We start from the raw sequence: 8309 nt of genomic DNA on the forward strand, positions 1-8309 counted from the left end.
ACCAAACTATATTGTTAATGTTTTGATCATCCAAATAGCATATTCTTTAAAATTTCATGCTAATGGCTATTTCCTTGCAATTATTATTTATCTGTACAGTATTCTTGTGCCAGCTTCCTGGACCTTTTTTGACTTTTGATGAGTGCACTCAATTTGTGTGTTGTGCAGTATGTCTTTCCTTTTCATACTTAAGAGAAGTATCTCTTCTCACTAAGGAAAAGTCCCATATTTAACATTTGTCATTTTAAAAATATTTTAAATCAAGTTAAACTCTTGCATAATGAAACCAAAATATATCTGTTAAAAATTTATCTCCTCAAGATTTAAGTCCGCCCTTTCATCTTTTGTGGACAACTTAGAGCAATGCTGGAATTTTACTCAGCTACATTGCTCAGCAGCAAACATCTGCAATCTGTTTTACCTGTCTCCTGATACTGTTTGAAGCAGCAGGAAGCCTCTGTCAGGAGAATAATTTAGTCTGTGACACAGTGGAAAACACTGTTTTATCCAACGGAAAAATCACATAGAATGGAGCCTTATATCATTTAATGTCCTGAGGTTTAAGTTGCTTTCTTGGCTCCAGCTGGCTAGGACAAATATCCTCTTTTAAAGTTCTGTTTCTGAAGAAGATCCAAGAGGATCAGATGGCACAGAAATGAAAAGCAAACACAATGTATGACTTTGTTACTAGTTGAAATGTTATGGATTCAAAATCAACACAGTCTCTGCAGCATTATTTCATATGCAAACTTCAGATAATTTGTTGGCTTATAAAATATTTAAAAAATAGTAAGATTGATGATGCTACTTCTGGAACTTGCTGTTTCTCAGATATTAGCAAGCATTTGAAAATTTCAAAACCCAAGATATTTGACCTACCTCATTCAAGCTTTAATATTATCTTAAAATGTGACTTTTTAATCAGACAACTTTGGTAAACATTATAACACTGGAAGTAAATATATCCATATCAATAAATGTGAAACAGTTTTAGAAAAATTAAACTTGTTGCACAATAAAGAGAAAATAATGTAACCCTGCCCCCCTCACACAAAAGGTTCAAAGAAGTAAAGATGAAAAGGTACCTTTTTTCTGGTGGTCTAATGTGGTGTAATGAATTTCCTAGATGGATATTTTCAGTTTAGAATAACAATCTTGATGTTTATCTGACTTTACTTTTCAGAAAGTAATGATGCAAACAGAAATTTATTTTTTGTTTGTTCGCTTGTTTTTTGTATTCACATGGTTAGTGGATATTATCTAGCCAAGGAAGCTCTCTCTTTTGTCCCTTTATGGCAGCTAGGCCAACACCAGAAACACAGCTTCTCAGTTAATCAATCTAGATGAACCCTAATGGTTTGTAAGTCCATGTCCCTAGTAACAGTAATAATATCTCAGTATATTTTATCCTTATTACTACTTAACTCTAAAGTGAACTTTCTGCTTTTAAATCTAACCAAAATTATGTTTCTTAATTTTTTGTTAGTTTTAATTTTTAGATGAATTCCTTGACCAATTTAAATAATTTGTACAAGAGCAGGTTGGAAAGTAATTTTATTTTATTGTTCCACGATGTCGGAGGCAGATGTTGGTGGTATGGCAGTAGAGGTTGAACCTTCCCACCAATATTCCATAACGTTTTGTTGCCATGTGATAGATGACAGCAGAAGGGAAGTCTGGCAAAATGGAATCTGACATGTGAGTGTGTATCAAGCGAAGGTGTGGAATTGAATTCTCCTGTGTGGAAAAATTTGCACTCAGTGACATTCACTGATGCTTGCTGTATGTCTATAGAGACCAAATAGTGGATGTGAATGCAGTGGATGGTGTGTTTCATCAGTGGCAACAGTGATATGAATGACAAGCCGTGTTCCAGATGTCAGAGTAAGGCGTGTAGCATCTTGTACATCACTGGTGAAAATGCATTGCTAATGCTGGTGACCATGTTGGAAAACAGTGTTTGTAGCTGAGAATTTGCTCTACTAAGTAGTCTTACTGTGCTCTTTGTACCTGCTGAAGGTTCAATGAAAAAAAAATAGGAGGTTTTACTTTTGGAGCAATCTACATACAAAATAATATCAGATGCACACAAAACAGATCAACCTACTTGGAATAAAGTGTTTTGAAAGTTGGTTTCTTCTTTACAAAAGGAATAGAGAGAGATCATATTGCATTTGTTGAAATGGTAATAATTTACTATGGAATAATATTAATGGGAAAAATATTACTTCTTTTTTTTTTTTTTACAAATAAGAAAGTAAAACAGACATATTAGTTTTTTGTTTGTTTGTTTTACAAAATAAACAAAGAAACAAGCAAATTCCTTTTTTTTTTTTTTTTTTTTTTTTTTTTGCTGTTTATCTGTGCTAGCCACAGAATTATAAGGAAATATTACTCAATTAAAACAACATTCTCTTCAGTATTATTCTATCAAGTCAGTTGTTTCTTAGGTTTTGAAGTTGAAGAATACCAAATAATGTTGATGTCTTAGTTATGCAAATACTGAATACTCATGGAATTATAGAATCATAGAATGGCTTAGGTTGAAAGGGACTTCAAGTATCATCAAGTTCCAACCTCCCTGCCACAGCCAGTGCTGCCAACTGCTAGATCCAATACTAGACCAGGCTACACAGGAACCCATCCAAACTGGCCTTAAACACCAGCACATGAGCATCCAGAACCTCTTTGGGAAACCTGTGCCAGCATCTCACTGCTCTCTCAGTAAAGAACTTCTCTCTGATATCTAATCAAAATCTTTCTTCCTTTAGTTTAAAACCTTTCCTCCTTGTCCTGTCACTACCCACCCAAGTAGAAAGTTGATTTCTCTCATGTTTAAAAACTGCAGTTAAATTTTGGAAGGCTGTACTGAGGTCTCCCCGCAGCCTTCTGTTTTCCAACTATAAAGGACGTAACTGACAAATTACATTAAAAAAAAAAAAATATATATATATATATATTTATACTTGGAATCCCATGGATTTAGAAAAAAAATGATGAATGCATCCTATTTAGAATGAAGGCTTTCCAGAATAGTATTACAGTCATATTTCATGGACTATCATCTTACACTGTTTTTTTAGAATACCAACAAATACATGTTCAGCAGTCTTCTGGTAGGTGTACAAAATTACTTTTTTCTTAATTATTTCACAGACTTTGCAGACAGTTTTTCTTGTTTGCATAAATTAAAGAATTCAGCAAGGCCTACACACTTGAGTTGTATGTAGTACTAAGAAGCTTATCTCTGTGGCATTATATTTGTCTAATTTTACTTCAAAAAAAATCAGACAATTTTTCAAGAACAAGAACTGTCTTATAGAGTCAATGAAATTACTGCTGAAAGAAAAAAATGATTTGTTTCATAATTGGATACTGAAAACATGACTTTGTAAAATTAAATATACTTGGAAGTGATTCCTTAAGCTAAGAAGTTATCTATTATTCTAAACTTTTGCCTGGAAAAACTCTTAACATTAGTTGTTCTATGTGATCTCTGATGGAGCAAGTTGAAAATTATTACTGGTTCAGATGAGTATATCAGATTTTGAGTATGGCATTGAGACCCTAAGAGTTTAGCAAAGTTGAATATTCAATGTAGAACAAAAAAAATCTTTAAAATGTGTGAATAGATATCAACTCTATACTTCTGGTTGATTCTCAAAGCTTTCTGCTTGGAGATGTAGTTAAAATGCCATTACCCACTGCTGTTTGCCAGTATAGGGCTCTTTTTAATTGCATTTCCTGTTCTAACTTCAGGTTTTTCTTTGCCATTTGTAATTTATGAGATGTTGTTTTCTGTAGGTATATCCCAGAACAGCTGTAAAACACAGCGGTAAAACACAAATTTTGGCATCATCAATCAAGTTATCCTTTTTGCATAGTAATGGCAGTTTTAACAATATCTGAGAAATTGTTTTGACTCATTACTCCTGTGAATGCAAAATAACCATATAACTAAGATACAGGTAATTGTGCTGAAGATTAGATCTTTGATTCTCATCAGCTCTCAAGAAACTGGATGTGACTGTTATGATCTTCTGATGAAAAAGATCTTAAGCTGCAGGTATTGTTTTGTCTGATCTTAACTGCTTAACTGGGAATTATCAGACGCCTTTCTGAATAATATCAGTTATTGAACGGGACATCAATATTGAGCAGTGCATCACATAGCAGTGCTCCCACAGCCCACAGTGACACCAGGATGATGCTGTCCATGCTTTTTAATGGAAGCAGTGTTTAACACCTACACCAGCTGGTTTCCAGCTGCTTGTCAAGGCTTGATATATTGAGAGGTTATCTTTTTTAGAACTGCTACAAAGGATTGAATTTCCAATAAATTTGATCATTTCGCTCATTTCATATTTTACTGCACCTTAAGTATTGTAATTATCCTTTTCTGCTAATAGAATTGGCCACTCTTCTTGTTTTTATGCTATTTCACCTTACTGACTCTTTATTACTTTTGACTGAATGACCTTAGAGTTCTTTTCCAACATTGGTGATTCTACAATTCTATGATTTTTCACAAACTTTGATGAAATGCCCAGTATTTTTGGCTTGTGTTTGTGAGGATTTTTATTTGTTTGTTGGTAGATTGGTTTGCTGTTGTGGTGTTTTTTTGTTTTTTTTGTTTTTTTTTTTAAACAGGTATATATAGAGGTGGTAGTTTAGTAAGCAGTAGATAGAAGTAATGATCAGATATCATAGGAACTTTTTTTTTTCTTTCTCCCATGGCTCTGTGTGCATGTATCCACTGTTTCTTCATCTTCAGCTGAATCAGTACTATATTAAAGTCTTTCATTCCTCGTGTAATCTGATGTGTCATAGGCAGCAGGTGGCTCTTTTTTTCCCCCAAGAAAAGAAGTTAATTGGAATACACTCATGACTAATGTGTCAGTTTTTTAAATATAACCCTGGGGGAAGATAAGACCCATAGATTTCAATCAAGAAGAAAAGCTTCACTTTCTTAATGCTTATATTACACACTGTTAAAAATGCATGAAGAGATTCTGATTAAAACCTGCTTCTCTTACTCTGTCCCATTTATGCAAAAATTACTAGCAATAAAAATACTTCTTATGAAGGATTCTTAATATTTCTTTTTTATGCCCTCTGTAAGTGTAGGTAGTTTCGTTGTACAACCTGAGAATACAATAAATATCCTTAATTTACTCTATGTGTTCCTTTATTCTTTTATTTATTGTTTCTTTTTAATTATATATAGAGTGGTAATAATAGCCAAAAAAAAAAAAAAAAAGAAAGAAACCCACAAAAAAAACAAACAAACAACAGAACATCCACAAAATAATAACTGCTATCTGAACAGGTAAAAGCCAGATTCCTTTTTTCCTTTGTACCATGGAGATGATAGCATATTCAAAGCCGATATGAAAATCAAAGTCACTCTTTAAAATCTTTTCAGCAGATTTGGTGGAAAGATTCCTACAAACATTGTGTCTGGATCCTGCAAGTTGAGTTCTTTGTAAATCAGTCTTTTGGATCAGTCCAGGGGTGATATAGACATCTTTATGCAGTTCCCATTCTTCTTCAAAAGCCTGGCTAAGATACCAGATAAGATTAAAGCAGAGCTCAGTGACCTAACCCACCTGTCCTCTGTCTCTGCAGAGGGGCATTAAGGTCACTGTCATTGTCATAACATATTAATTCAGTGAAGGTATTGCAGTGTTTTTGACAGTGACCATTGTTCATGCACCACAGAGTGGAAGGACATGAGTAATCCCAGTTAGAAAAACGTGAAGAAGCCTTCTCACAAGGACATAGTGTTTCTCGTCTCTTTTTGGTAAGAAGTTGAAAAGTGTGATACAGTTCTTCGAATTTAATTTTTATAAGTGTTCTAACGGTCTGTCTGTAGTCCGACCTTTGTTAACAAATCACTCTAAGCTTTACATCCACATTTTCTTTTTTTTACTTGCAGATAGTATATTATTTGTTGTGTAAATTGATTTGTGAAAATTCAAGCAGAGTCATGCATCAGCTGGTTCATGAAGCGTGCCTTAAATTTTTGTATAAATTCAGTGGCAAGGCAAATGATTTTGCAGAGAATACCTAAGTATTTAAAATATTTACAATATATTGTACTTTCTTTGCTGAGAGATGTTATCTTTTTTAGAATTGCTGCAAAGGAGTGAATTTATTTTAAATAAACCTGATCATTTTTCTCATTTTATATTTTGCTGCAACTTATATATTCTAATTATACTTTTCTGTTAATAGAAGTGGATTCTTTCCTTGTTTTTATGCTATTTCATCATACTTACTTTTTATTACTTCTGATCAAACTATAGCACAAGCAGTTTGCCATCTGTTATGATATTTTTCTTAGAAAAACATTTTTTTCTTGCAATTACCTAATTGCTCTTTCTTTCTGCTAGGGAACTTTCATTATGCTGTATATCCGCTTCAAGCCTTGAAACTGTGAAAAAACCTCAGTTTGATTCTCCTTTCCTCCCACTCTTCCTTCTTGTTTCCCTTCATTCCTCTTTTTGTACATGTGTGTAGAAACTGCACTCCCTTTTTAGCTATTCATCTTACGTTTGCCATGTTTCTGGCCTTGACAACTTCCAATAGGGAACAGAACAAGCTTAACGGATGGAGATAGCAAATTCTTATTCATTCTGTATTTATCAGGCTTTGAATTATATTAGAATCTGACCTGTGGTGATTTCAAACAAGCAAACAAAATGCATTTCTAAGAAAAAAGACAAAAAGTGTGAAGGGCAGATGTAGTGTTTTCATTTACTGCGGTCCTTTTACTGGGGTCTCCACTGTAACAAAGGATATATTGCAGTGCAGAGATGCTAAGGGGTTCGGGCATTTTTTTCCATATATATATATTTTTAAATGATGTATATATATCAGTTATTCAAATATGATAGTGTAAAAAATGAGTATTTTGTTAGTAATCACAGAACAAGTTTATACAATCCATCATGATCCTCTAAGCATAATTCTCATAAAATGATTAATGTTCCCTCTTAGGGGCACAAATTCACACCTGTTCATTTTTCATGGTAACATTAAACACATTGTCTCTTCATGCTTTTGGGCTAAACTCTTTCCCAAAATAACACAAGACTGCAGTCCATAAACACGAGAACTGAGGCCTTACTCAGCATTGTCATTGACTAGTGCCTTCAGTATTACTCTACACAAGACCTGTAATCTCTCTTCTGTTGAAAGTTAGTGAGTTAAACTTAGAAACTATGAATCTTAGGAATCTTAGTGATGTTTAGACTGGGAGACCATTGTATTGCACAGCCCTCTTTTGGGGCATTTCTATTTGTAAATGATGAAGTTGTATTTAGCAGACATAAATTAATGTGTTTGGAAACCAGATTCAGACATGAAAAGCAGCTTTCATGACTAATTTAGAGCTGTTCTCAATTTACCAGAAGCTTACAAATGATAGAGAATGAGAAAATTTGTCATTTTTCCTGTTGATTATCTGCTGCTGAGAATTAATGTCGGTTTTACTAGTTTTTACTGTACATTCCAGCAAATCCTGTTATGCTCTTAGATGCTAGTGAACTATGTGCTAACTCGCATGTCTGTTGTGCAAAATATAATTTATTATCCCCATTTTACAGATGGGAAAATTAAGGCATGGTGAGCTGAAAACAGATTTTCTCCTGAGCATCAACAGTGGAGCCTAGAACCTCCCAAGTCACATCAGTACTCTCACCTTGACGTACAGCAATGGGTATGGCACATTACTGTCACTGAGAACACAGCTGTGAATATCTGGTTTCAGCTGGCAATGCAGCTGAGCATCCCTGCACTCACAACTTTGCTGCCTTGAAATATCACCCAAAGGCACTGGAAGTTGTTCATAGTTATTGTTGAGAAACTGAACAAAAGATACTGATATTTTAATAAATGCTTGTGGAAACATTCAGATCTACCAAACGTTTTTGAGCCTTCCTACAAAACATTTAAATTTGTTTTTCTTCTGAGTACTTGCCACTATGATTAGCAAACACTTCATCATTTAAAGTTGATCAATGTGGCATTCTCTTCTTTGTGCATGCCACAGACTGGGGCTTTAATGCATTTCCATGGAGGAAAAGCTCTGGTGAATAAACCATATTCCAGTGTGCGAACACTAGGTGGCATGGATCATTTTATGGGCACTTCATCATTTCAGGTTGTTCCATCTGTCCATTGAGCTAATTACAAATTCAGCCACAAACACATTGTAGATCCATATCATAAAATGTTAGCTGGAAGTGATTTGTATCAGTGTGTACAGTATGTTCTTTATTCTGTGCACTGTGCAGCTGTTACAT

Source organism: Lagopus muta, chromosome 3 (genome assembly GCF_023343835.1).
Source record: "Lagopus muta isolate bLagMut1 chromosome 3, bLagMut1 primary, whole genome shotgun sequence".
NCBI classification, from domain to species: Eukaryota; Metazoa; Chordata; class Aves; order Galliformes; family Phasianidae; genus Lagopus; species Lagopus muta.